Source organism: Portunus trituberculatus, chromosome 49 (assembly GCF_017591435.1).
Source record: "Portunus trituberculatus isolate SZX2019 chromosome 49, ASM1759143v1, whole genome shotgun sequence".
NCBI lineage: Eukaryota > Metazoa > Arthropoda > Malacostraca > Decapoda > Portunidae > Portunus > Portunus trituberculatus.
Genome location: NC_059303.1, coordinates 14,540,709 through 14,553,208, shown reverse-complemented (window position 1 = coordinate 14,553,208; position 12,500 = coordinate 14,540,709). Strand labels below are relative to the sequence as shown.

Sequence of the window (12,500 nt, the reverse complement as noted above, 5' to 3'; positions counted from 1 at the left end):
TGAGAGAGAGAGAGAGAGAGAGAGAGAGAGAGAGAGAGAGAGAGAGAGAGAGAGAGAGATTCAGATAAACAAATAAACAGATAGACACACAAAAAGTCAGACGGATCAACAAACGGATTGATAAAGAGAGAGAGAGAGAGAGAGAGAGAGAGAGAGAGAGAGAGAGAGAGAGAGAGAGAGAGAGAGAGAGAGAGAGGTTGCCTACATACCACTCTTTAAATATTTGCCGAAACACGAAAAGTTAATTAGGGTATTTGCATATAGCGCACGTGTGGCATTGTGTGGTGGGCGGGGAGTGGCAGGTGGAACTCTCTCTCTCTCTCTCTCTCTCTCTCTCTCTCTCTCTCTCTCTCTCTCTCTCTCTGTTTATCAATCCGCTTGTTGATCCGTCTGTCTTTTTGTGTGTCTATCTGTTCATTTGTTTATCTCTCTCTCTCTCTCTCTCTCTCTCTCTCTCTCTCTCTCTCTCTCTCTCTCTCTCTCTCTCTCTCTCTCTCTCTCTGCTTTATTTGTCTTTTGTCTGATTATCTCCTTGTGCGTCTGTTTTCCTTTCTCTCTCTCTCTCTCTCTCTCTCTCTCTCTCTCTCTCTCTCTCTCTCTCTCTCTCTCTCTCTCTCTCTCTCTCTCTCTCTCTCTCTCTCTCTCTCTCTCTCTCTCTCTCTCTCTCTCATAGCTTTCCAACTTTCACAACAAAACTCTTTTCACCTTTTCCTTACTACCAGAGAGAGAGAGAGAGAGAGAGAGAGAGAGAGAGAGAGAGAGAGAGATAATTCACTTAGAGGAAGAGAACTCAGAAGGACCAATTTGCATACTCTCATCTGCGTTGGTCTGTAATCTGATTTAGGTCGGTGATGTGAAACTCAGCTCTTTCCTTTTTCCTCCTTTTTTTCCCCTTCTTATTTTGTCATTCTATTGTATTTTAAACCTCATACACCCTCTGTCTGTCTGTCTGTCTTTATCTCTGTCTCTATCTTTCTCTCTTTCTCTCTGGTGTCAACTTTTTTTTAAGTCTTCTGGATCATTTTCGTTCGAGTTTGTCTATTTTTGCGCTTATGTTACGATTGTGTGGTTCGTTTTCTTTCTTTTTTTCGTCTCTCGTGGCTTTGTATTTATTGGTTTTCCTTCCGTCGATCTTTAAACTGGGGTTTGTTTTTGTCTTGTTTTCTGCAGAAGCTTCCCTCTTTTTGCCGTTTAAGTTGTTGTTTTATTATTGATTTTATTTATGGTTTCCAGTGTGATGTGTTTTTTGTCTTGGTTTTTTATGGGTTTCTTTACTCCATTTTGTTAAGAGCTGTTTATTTTTTTTTTATTCTCTCCTTCTTCTAACCTCTTTCTCTTCCTCCTCCTCCTCCTTCTCCTCCTCCTGCACTACTTTTAATCACAATATTTACAAGTCTTATCTTCCTTCCTCTTCTTTAATTCATTTTCCCACTCGACTTTCTACTTCATTTCCGTTCCTTGTCCCTTTACTCTTGTTTGTAATCTTCCTCCTCCTCCTCCTCCTCCTCCTCCTCCTCTTGCTCCTCTTCCAGCAGCTGTCAAAGAAGTTCCTCATCTCAGGATATACAACCGCTAACTTCTTCATTATGTAAGCGTTGTTATGGGCGCTAAAGTTAGCATTAGCTGATGAGAAAGTGTAATATTCCGGACCAGGTAGCAATTTGCGCTCATTACACCTGAAGGAGGAAGAGCCCACCCTCCTGCAGCGTCCTCAGCAGGGGAGCGTACCTGCCTTACCACATCAGGAGGTAGAGTGAGAGAGGTGAGGGTTTGGGAAAGTGTTGGGGTGTCAGAATGTGTGTGTGTGTGTGTGTGTGTGTGTGTGTGTGTGTGTGTGTGTGTGTGTGTGTGTGTGTGTGTGTGTGTGTGTGTAACTGTGTAACTTAAAGGAGATCTGTTAGGGAGGGGGAGGTGTTGTGTGGAAGTGTTAGAGGAGAAATGTGCATTTAAAAGGATGAGAAGAAGTAGAAGAAGAAAAGGAGGAGGAAGAGGAGGAGGAGGAGGAGTACAAAGGAAATGCAAACAGCAACAGACATTTTGATCTTTTCAAGGCTGCCTGGTAAATACTTCTAACTAGCTACAGAGAAGAGAGACAGAATAGTACAGAAGAAGACTGGAGGAGGAGGAGGAGGAGGGGGAGGAGGAGGAGGAGGAGGAGGAGGAGGAGGAGGAGGAGGAGGAGGAGGAGGAGGAGGAGGAGGAGGGAAAAAATATAAAATAGAAAAAAAAGAAGAAGAAGAAGAAGAAGAAGAAGAAGAAGAAGAAGAAGAAGAAGAAGAAGAAGAAGAAGAAGAAGAAGAAGAAGAAGAAGAAGAAAAGAAGAAATAAGAAAAAAAAGGAGAAAAAGCAGAAGTAGAAGAAGAAGAACAAGCAGAAGTAAAAGAAGAAGAGGAGAAGAGGAGGAGGAGGAGGAGGAGGTGGTGGAGGGGGGATGAGATGAACAAGATGAGCGGGAAATGAGGAAGGAATAAGCATGAGGTGGGCGTGAATGTGATGAGGATGTGAGGGACGCTGGCTGGGTGGCTGACTGTGTGGGTGGGTGGCTGGTGCTGCTGGTGTTTGAATGAGGATGTGATTGGTGAGGCACGTGATGAGAGGCAATGAGGAAATAAGGGTCACGAGGAAGAGGAGGAGGAGGAGGAGGAGGAGGAGAAGGAAGAGGAAGAGGAGTTTGATAGTGACAATACATCTAAGTTGGGCAATGGCGATAAAAGATGAAGAGGAGGAGGAGGAGGAGGAGGAGGAGGAAGTAACTTTTGCTTGGTTGGTCTATTAATTTATTTCTGCTTTTGTTCTTTGATGTTAAAAGTGACAACCCCACACACACACACACACACACACACACACACACACACACACACACACACACACACACACACACACACACACACACACACACACACACTTTTACTCAGAATCTTGAATCTTAAATCTTTCCTTTCCCTTTTCCTCCTCATCCTTCAACTGATTTCCTCCTCATCCCTTTGCTGCTTTTTATATTAATTTACATTATGGTTTCTATTCACATTCTTGCCTCTTGGTGTGTTTTTTTTTACATTAACAAACAAGCAAGCAAAAATAAGCGTCCCTTAGTGAAACAATGCCAAATTTGCTAACACCTCGACTTATAATATATCGTCACTGTGTTATTGGCACTTATTCCGAAACATTTCCGCTCCTCACAGCACCTTCACTATTTTCAAAGAGCTTTAGTTATAGTGACACGGGTTTTAAGGGTGTTTCTGTAATTCTAGTAACATGTTAACAAATTTTTGCATTACCAACAGGACAAATACTCTTTAGAACTCGGCTAATGGTCTCTGTGATCTTTGAAAATGGTCGCGGTGAGTGAGAGAGCGAAGCGTTTCTGAATATTGCACATTGTCCCATCAGATATTTGTAACAGGTTTGGCATCGGAGGTTCTTGCGGTGTTACGAAGACTTACAAATATGTGGACTGAATGCACGACCCAGGAAGGACAGGACAGGAAACGAGAAAACGACTGAATTTCACAACAGCACCAGATCCTTTAAGTCCCCATTAACTAACCAGTGGCTTCCTATGTTTGTCCACATCCAGGAGCGGAGAACAAGGTGGTAAAGTGGCAAGGCGGCAATGTGGCTCGTGTGTGAAGTCTAACAAGGTGTGTGAGGGTAACAAGGAGAGCTTAGCAGGGGTCATGAGGTCAGATGGGAGTTTTAGATGGTATTTTTAGGAGCAGGGAGAAATAAACCGTTGACATGATGAGAGAGAGAGAGAGAGAGAGAGAGAGAGAGAGAGAGAGAGAGAGAGAGAGAGAGAGAGAGAGAGACAGACAGAGTTCAGGAATTGTGATCTAAAAAACAAGGTTAAAAGCTGAGTTTAGAAAGATAGGCAGAAGTTAAACAGTTATAAGGTAAGGAGGGACAGACAGGGGCAGGGAATTGTGGCTGCTGGGAGAGAGAGGAAGAGACAGAGGTTGGGCTTGACGGTGAAGAAAGGAAGGTCAGACTGGCGAGCGCAGGGAAAGAATCGCCTTGCCAGCTCTCACTTCCTTGCTGCTCGCCTTCACTCTAACACCTTAATATGATTACCTGTGATTTGTCAAAGTTTTCTGCACTAAGATTGCTTACGTGTGTGTGTGTGTATGTGTGTGTGTGTGTGTGTGTGTGTGTGTGTGTGTGTGTGTGTGTGTGTGTGTGTGTGTGTGTGTGTGTGTGTGTGTGTGTGTGTGTGTGTGTGTGTGTGTGTGTGTGTGTGTGTGTGTGTGTGTGTGTGTGTGTGTGTGTGTCTTACTGTCTGCCTGCCTACCTGCTTGACTGCCTACCTGCCTACCTGCCTGCCTGCCTGCCTGCCTGCCTGCCTGCCTGCCTGTCTGACTGACTGACTGACTGTCTACCTGCCTGCCTGCCTGCCCTATCTCTCTGTCTGTCTGTCTGTTTGTCTGTCTTCCAAGCATGTCTTGAAACAGTTACAATATACAACATCCGTGGCCTGGATCACATCTTTTGGCATAAACTTGCACATATTATTTACGGAAGGAAACTTTATATTGCTAAAAATCTCCCTTTTTCTCAACTTTCCTCTTATCTTAAATGTGTTGGAGGGGTTGGAGGATTGTATATGTGGTTGGAGAGAGAGAGAGAGAGAGAGAGAGAGAGAGAGAGAGAGAGACAAAATCATTATTCTCTTCCAGTTCTTTTGCTCTCCACCCCGAGTGTCCCTGCAGCGCTAAGGGGAGAGCAGTGACGAAGAGAGACTAGACTAGCTAACCTTCCCCTGCGCCACATAACACACACTGATCGTCCCGGGGCTACGTATACAGGGTGTGGAAAGCCTTCACGTGGGGCCCTGACTCGTAAATCTATCACAAATCGATCTCTCTCTCTCCTCATGACAAGGGATCGTATTATCAAACACTTCTCAGCTTCACCTCCACTATTTCCAAAGGATTTATTTAGTTATTTAGTTTTTAAGGTGTTCTTGTGGTTCTAGAGGCAGAGTGACAAGATTTCTATGTTGATACCTGGAGAAACACTCCTAAAAACCAAACTGATTACCTCTGTGGTTTTGGAAAGTAGTGGTGGTGAGAGAGCAAAGGGTTTCTGAATACAGGCCAAGGTGAGAATGCCACGAGGAAACTAAGGCGCGAGTTAGTGTTTGGTGAGAGCGTCTCCATCACCGTGGTTATTAGATTATGTTGTTTTATAAATGGAAAAAAATGAGAGAGAGAGAGAGAGAGAGAGAGAGAGAGAGAGAGAGAGAGAGAGAGAGAGAGAGAGAGAGAGAGAGAGAGAGAGAGAGAGAGAGAGAGAGAGAGAGGTGAATGGCTAGGAAATGTTTAGTTGTTCAGGTAAATTTTGACCTTGAAAAGTTGGTGTGTCGGCGGCGGCGGTAGTGTCGGGTATTAAGAGTACGACTTCGTTAGATATAATATACGTGGCTGTTTATTCTGTGTGAATACAGCGGCCAGGGAACGGAGTGACGTGCAAAGTATACGCAGCAATAATATATGTTGGTTGGCTTATTTCGGTGAGCGGTGGCGTGCGTTCAACCCCAGGAACTGAGTGAAGGCTTACGTGGCCAAGTAATAAATTCATGCAACCGTGTGTTTTTGACGCCAGAAGCTTCTCCCTGTATTTCGTTCGCACCAAATTTACGAACATTTGATACGAAGGTTGAAGCTGAACGCCTGTAAGCCACCCAGGTAATTATAGACCTGTGAACTCTGATATACTTACTTCATTCAGCTTGAGTCCTTTCCCATGGTGTGCGGTGGAAGGCTGACGGTGAAAAGCAAGACTATCCATTGTGAAGCAGAAGAGGATTTTATAGTTACGTTATGCTCTGAATTACTGAATCGTTTTTTATAGTTTTTATTGATCCAATTCGAGAGAACTTGGACCCTCTCAGAGGTGATTCACGCGGAGGAAACAGATTGCGCTAAAATATTAAATGATTGCCGTTGGTTTTATCCTGTTCCGGCTTCACTAACTCATCAACCTAACAAGCGTGCGTGAGCGTCAGCAAGGCGAGACACAATGCACTAAAATAGTAAATCATTAGCGTTTGTTTTATGTCATTTCGGCTTGACCCTATTTGTGTCACTTGAATTATGCGATAGATAGCACATTCTATCTGTAAAATATCACGTCACTACTGTCACTTTTATTCAGCACACCTGCACGAACCTAAGTGAAGCAGAGATGAGGAAGGCGAGAGACATTGGCCCGTATTAAAAAACGCTTTGCTCTTTCACCATGATTATTTTCCAAGGCCACCGAGATGATTAGGGGGGTTTTCAACAGTGTTTTTCCAGTTAATAATAAAGAAATTTTGTCACTCTGCCTCTAGAATCGTGAAAACACCCAAAAAAAGCTTGAATAGATTTAAATAAAGCCTTTTGAAATAGTGGTGATGAAGCACACAAGTATTTGAGAATATGACCCATTGAGTGACTAAATTCAATCATGACCATCACTTTTATCCAATCTAGTCATCGCGATAATCAAAGACACCGTACAGGAAAGAGCGAGGTGGTGAGACCAGCAATGACGTAAGGTATTCGAACGTGACCAATAAACAAAGTCACCGGAACAGAAGATGGGTGTCGCAGAGATTAGAATGCTAAGGTTGATGTTTGCTACTCAGAGCGATAAAGGTGAGAAATTATTTGGAATGAGAAACACCCAAAGTAACGAAAAAAATCAGAGAAAAGGGAATGAATTGGTCAGGAAGCATTTTTTTTTAAAAGAAGGAATGAACAGTATAATGGCAGAAGAAAGGCGATGTGGAAGTGGATGAAAGAAAAAGACAAAACGGGAGAAAGAAGAGAAGGACGGACTGCATAGATGAGAGAGAGAGAGAGAGAGAGAGAGAGAGAGAGAGAGAGAGAGAGAGAGAGAGAGAGAGAGAGAGAGAGAGAGAGAGAGAGAGAGAGAGAGAGAGAGAGAGAGAGAGAGAGAGAGAGAGAGAAAGCGAAAGAGAGAAAACCTTATGGGAAAGACTGAAGGAGAATACCAACCCTATATATGAACAAGTGAGAGACAGCAGACGAGCAGACGAAGAAATCTTCGCCAATCAACTTTACTGGTGAAGTGATACGTGACAAACTGAAGCCTCCAGTTACTCAGAAGCGTGATTATAATGCTAACGTGTCGCTGGATCTTGCATAAACCCTCAGGAACTCACGGGGATTAAGGAGCTGAGGAAGATGGTGTTGAAGGGTGCAGAAGTGAGACATAGGAACTACAAAGGAGGAATCACAAGTCAGTGCTCTTTTGAAGGCTCGCCACGTACCAGGAAACGATTTTGTGTTGAGAGGATTAGTAGTATTTCTCGTGCGTCCTTTCCGCGAGTTTTTGTGCTGGTCTGGTCTCACTACGCATGTGTTTGTGTGTGGAGAGAGAGAGAGAGAGAGAGAGAGAGAGAGAGAGAGAGAGAGATCTGCCCACTGGGGAGAACGCAAACACACACACACACACACACACACACACACACACACACACACACACACACACGCGCGCGCGCGCGCCACCCTTGTCAAGAATATCAAATGTCCTCTGGTGACTTGGCTCTTCTGTCTTGAGTTGCACTCTCAGAACACTTCATTTCCTCCTCCTCCTTCTCCTCTTCCTGAAAGAAGTTTATAAAGATCAAAGGATATAGCAGCCTTGAAGGCAATGAGTATTTTGTCATTAATCATTATAATCTGACAAGAGATAATGAATTCAAGGTTACTCCTAAACGTTTCAAATCCCTTGAGGCCAAACTTTTTTTCTATAATTGCATAGTAAATATCTGGAATAAACTTTCTTCAGAAATCGTAAACAGTAACAATTATATGGAATCATTCAGAAACAAAACAGACAAATATTTAAAAGTTAATTCCCAACAAGCTCCCTTTTTTTGTCAGAGTAATTCCACACAAAATTATAACTCCTGTATTTGCTAAAGCATTCTTTGTCTTACTAAAACTGGTTTGTTATTAATTTGTGCTTAGTTTCGTATAGGCATCTGGAGTTCATCTTAAGTAAACAATAGAGTTTCCTTTCAGTTTATTCTATGAAAATTCCAAGTCAGATTTTCCACACTTCATGATACTTGTCCACATTATTTGCATGCCGACGAAAGCTGGAGTGGTGGGTGGGGAGGAGCCTTTTCATGATGCCCGGTCTCTCTTCCCTTTAGTTACTTAGTAGTTACCTAAACTAACAAAAGATCTGCTGTTTGGCTTTGTTTTGTATTTGTTCTCGTCTCCTTCTCCTTTTCCTTCTACTCCTTCTCCTTCTTTTACTCCTCCTTCTCCTCTCCCCCTTACTCCTCATCTCCTCCTCCTCCTCCTCCTCCTCCTCCTCCTCCTCCTCCTCCTGTCCTGAGTGTTTCACTTTTACACACATATTCAAATGAGCAAGCCACTCCACGTTCCAGTCTTGGCTTCTTTAGTATAAACATTTGTTCAACTGAAGCACAAATACAACTTGTCACTCCAAAGCAAATCTTCCTCTTCAACCTCCTCCTCTTCATCCTCCTCCTCTTCCTCCTCCTGCTCCTCCTCCTCCTCCTCCTCCTCCTCCTCCTCCTCCTCCTCCTCCTCCTCCTCCTCCTCCTCCTCCTGCTCCTCTTTCCCTTGACGCTGGAGGAAGGTGCCAATTAATCAGTGCTGTAAAAGTTCGTTTGAGGAGAATTTGATCCTACAAAGCCCCAAGACAAGGGGATTCAGCCTTGTGAAATTATAAACTCGCCAAGATTCAAACAGAAGCAGATCAAGGGGGTGTGGAGTGTCTGCTGTAGGGTTGTGAGGGCGGCGAGGCGTGGGTTGATAAATACACGTCCTTCCTGAAAGAGAGAGAGAGAGAGAGAGAGAGAGAGAGAGAGAGAGAGAGAGAGAGAGAGAGAGAGATTTTGTGTATATTTATCTTCAGTTAATCATGTTATCTCTCTCTCTCTCTCTCTCTCTCTCTCTCTCTCTCTCTCTCTCTCTCTCAGGTGTGCCCGGGGCAGGTACCTCACTCCCTTGATTAGATAATGGTTAAGAACACTGAGTAATTACGACCCTCTGATGGTGCCGTGTGTCTCTCAACCTCCAGAGAGAGAGAGAGAGAGAGAGAGAGAGAGAATGAGAAAGAGAAAGGGAGAGTAGAAAGTTAATGGGGGTGTAAGGGAGGAATTTGAGGTGAAGAGGAGAGATGGAGAAGTGGAGAGATGTGTGTGTGTGTGTGTGTGTGTGTGTGTGTGTGTGTGTGTGTGTGTGTGTGCGTCTAGTCAATAAGAATTACTGTATTGATTAAGGATTTCATGATAATGACCACATGATAATGGTAATATTGATATCCCTAATACGGCAATGACAACAACAACAGATGCTACTACTGTTACTATTACTACTACTACTACTACTACTACTACTACTACTACTGCTGCTGCTACTACTACTACTACTACTACTGCTGCTGCTGCTGCTGCTACTACTACTACTACTACTACCACTACTACCACTGCTGCCACCACCACCACCACCACCACCACCACCACTACCACCACTACCACTACCACCACCACTACCACTACTACACCACTACTACTACTACTACTACTACTACTACTACTACTACAACTACTACTACTACTACTACTACTACTACTACTACTACTACTACTACTACTACTACTATTACTATCATTGTTGCTGCTGCTGCTGCTGCTACACTAATGTTGTATCCATCTCAGCGCTAACCTGTGTAATTTGACAATATATCTTGGTCTCCGTTAAACAGGCTGGAATGATCTTATTAGCATCTCTCTCTCTCTCTCTCTCTCTCTCTCTCTCTCTCTCTCTCTCTCTCTCTCTCTCTCTCTCTCTCTCTCTCTCTCTCTCTCTCTCTCTCTCACACTTGAGGTTCCAAAGAGGATTATGAAAAGTTGATTTATTTATATTTCTTTAGTAAACTGTGTGTGTGTGTGTGTGTGTGTGTGTGTGTGTGTGTGTGTGTGTGTGTGTGTGTGTGTGTGTGTTTAAAAGTTCAAGGCAAGAAAGGAAGTATTAGTGATTTAGACAAACTATGTAACAGCTTCAAGACAACAAGGAGGAAGAGGAAGAGGAGGAGACGGAGGAGGAGGAGGAGACGAAGGAGGAGGAGGAGGAGGAAGAAAAGAAGGGAAGAGAGTACCAGTGGAGGAGGAAGAGGAGAAGACGGAGAAGAAGAAGAAGGGAAGAGCGCACCAGTGATTTACATCCTACCTTTCGCTGACTTCACCCATCAGACGAGAGCGAATGTAGGAACTCAGTGTTGGCTTGTATTATTAGCTGAGCTGTTCCTTCCGCTACAAATATCGCTGTAACTCACCTTCACTTTCACTCTTACGAAGAATTATGGGAAAGAATTGGACCTGATAATGAAAAAGAAATAAGGAAAGAAAATAATAATAAGTCGAAGCATTGATTAGGTGAGGGAGAACAAGAAAATATAGAGTTATGAGGCCACGTGCTGGAATATTTATGTATTGGCAACTCATCCCAGCTTATATAGTATTTTTTAATTAAGGTTGCCAGGTTTCATTTGATATTTCATGTATTTTTTTTTTTTTTTTTTTGTTCTTTCATTGCTTAGCCTTCGAATATTTGTTGGGTTTGTTATAATTAATGTCCTTTTTTATCTCTTTTTATTCCGTTTCTTTCACCCCTATCTTCTCTCCGTCTGTCTGTCTGTCCGTCTGTATCTCTCTCTCTCTCTCTGTCTGTCTTTCTGTCTCTGTCTGTCTGTCTGTCTCTCTCTCTCTCTCTCTCTCTCTCTCTCTCTCTCTCTCTCTCTCTCTCTCTCTCTCTCAGTACTTTTTGTTTTAATGATTATAGCTCTCTTTTCATTTCATTTGTCTTTTTCCATCGTTTCCGCCGCGAACACGTGCCTGATAGTGACTTTTTTTATGCTATAGGCGTTTTTTTTTTTCTAGATCCTTATTTGTGATCTTTTTTTTTATTTGCCTTATGTGCATAGCTTTATTTTACTTCTGTCTATCTCTCTTGTGTTTTGTCGTTTTCTACCCAGAATCAAGCTTTTTTTATTTCATTTTAAGAAAACTTGAATTTCTTAAGACTTGTGGATGGTGACACAATATTTCAAGGCTCATTTTTTCCGCCTTACTTTTTTTTTTTTCTTCTTTCTTTCCGCTAACGACACCTGGCTGCCTGGAATTGGTGTCTTTGTTTACTTTTAAGGGTCATTTTAAGGCATCGATCCGTGAGCAACGAGGGTTGTGTTGACGCAGCGTGTGTCGGGGAAGCATTAGAGGGATGCCGTGTGTGGGCAGCGTGTGGCCGCCACACACCAGAGTGACCCATTACCGATGCACCGTGAACTGCCTTGTTTCTCCCCCACCCCGAGCTCCCCCCGCCAGACCAGTACTGCGGACAAGTCTTTTTTTTTTTTCTTCTTCTTCTTCTTCTTCTTCTTCTTTTTTTTCTTCTTCTTCTTCTTCTTCTTTTTAATCTTCTTCTTCTTCTTCTTCTTCTTTTTCTTCTTTTTCTTTTTCTTCTTATTATTATTATTTTCTTCTTTTTCTCCTTTGTCTTCTTCTTCATCTTCGTCTTCTTCATCTTCGTCTTCTTCTTTTTGTTCTTCTTCGTCACGTAACGACGCTGTTCTCCTGTAGTTTTTTGGGTCACATAATTACTGGTTATACATATTTTTTGTGAGAAGGTGGAGCTACACAACAGTATACTTAGGACAGGCTCCCTCTATACTCTTACTTTTCTTCCTCTTATTCTCTCTCTCTCTCTCTCTCTCTCTCTCTCTCTCTCTCTCTCTCTCTCTCTCTCTCTCTCTCTCTCTCTCTCTATCTATCTATCTATCTATCTATCTATCTATCTATCTATCTATCTATCTATCTCTGTGTCCTCTTTTTATTTTAATGTCATCACAAGAGTCAGACTTAAAGATGACATGTTAGTGACTATGTGTAAATGGCAAGGAAATATGTAATCGTTGAGTTTCGTTCTTTTCCTTGTCGTGCCTCAGGATCGGTAATAAGTTATGTAGTGGAGGTCAAGAAGAGTCCGGCTGAGTATGTCCCTCTGTAGAGAAACTATTGATGCAACTGTGTGACTCGAAATGATGAAGCTTCAGCCGCTTTGCCGAGTTGTATGAAATGGTGTCGCTATCGTGCCAAGATATGGGGAATTATTCATGTTACTTCGGAATCCAAGTTGAATATTGGAAGAATTCTGAACTGGTTGGCGTTTGCTTGGTAAAATAGTATAAGAGTATGCTGCTTGGTGAAAATTGTAAGGTAAAGTCTGAAGGAAACTGTTGATTTTTTCAGTACAGGGACGCATTTTTACTTTGGGTTTGGGTATGTCTAGACATTTTTATTTACATTAGGAAGGGTCTCTGGTAGGAAAGGTCTCTGGAGGTAAGAAGATTAAAAGCCACAGTCTTCACTAATTTAATTACCTCATAAGTTTCTGAAGTTGTACAAAATCACCAAATAGTAAGCAAAATGAATATAAAAACGTGTCATGGCA

At 42.7% G+C, this 12,500-nt stretch overlaps 1 pseudogene; it reads left to right on the top strand.

The window, feature by feature from the left end:
* Positions 1–12,500, top strand: part of LOC123499350 — a 262,752-nt pseudogene that overhangs the window by 112,523 nt on the left and 137,729 nt on the right.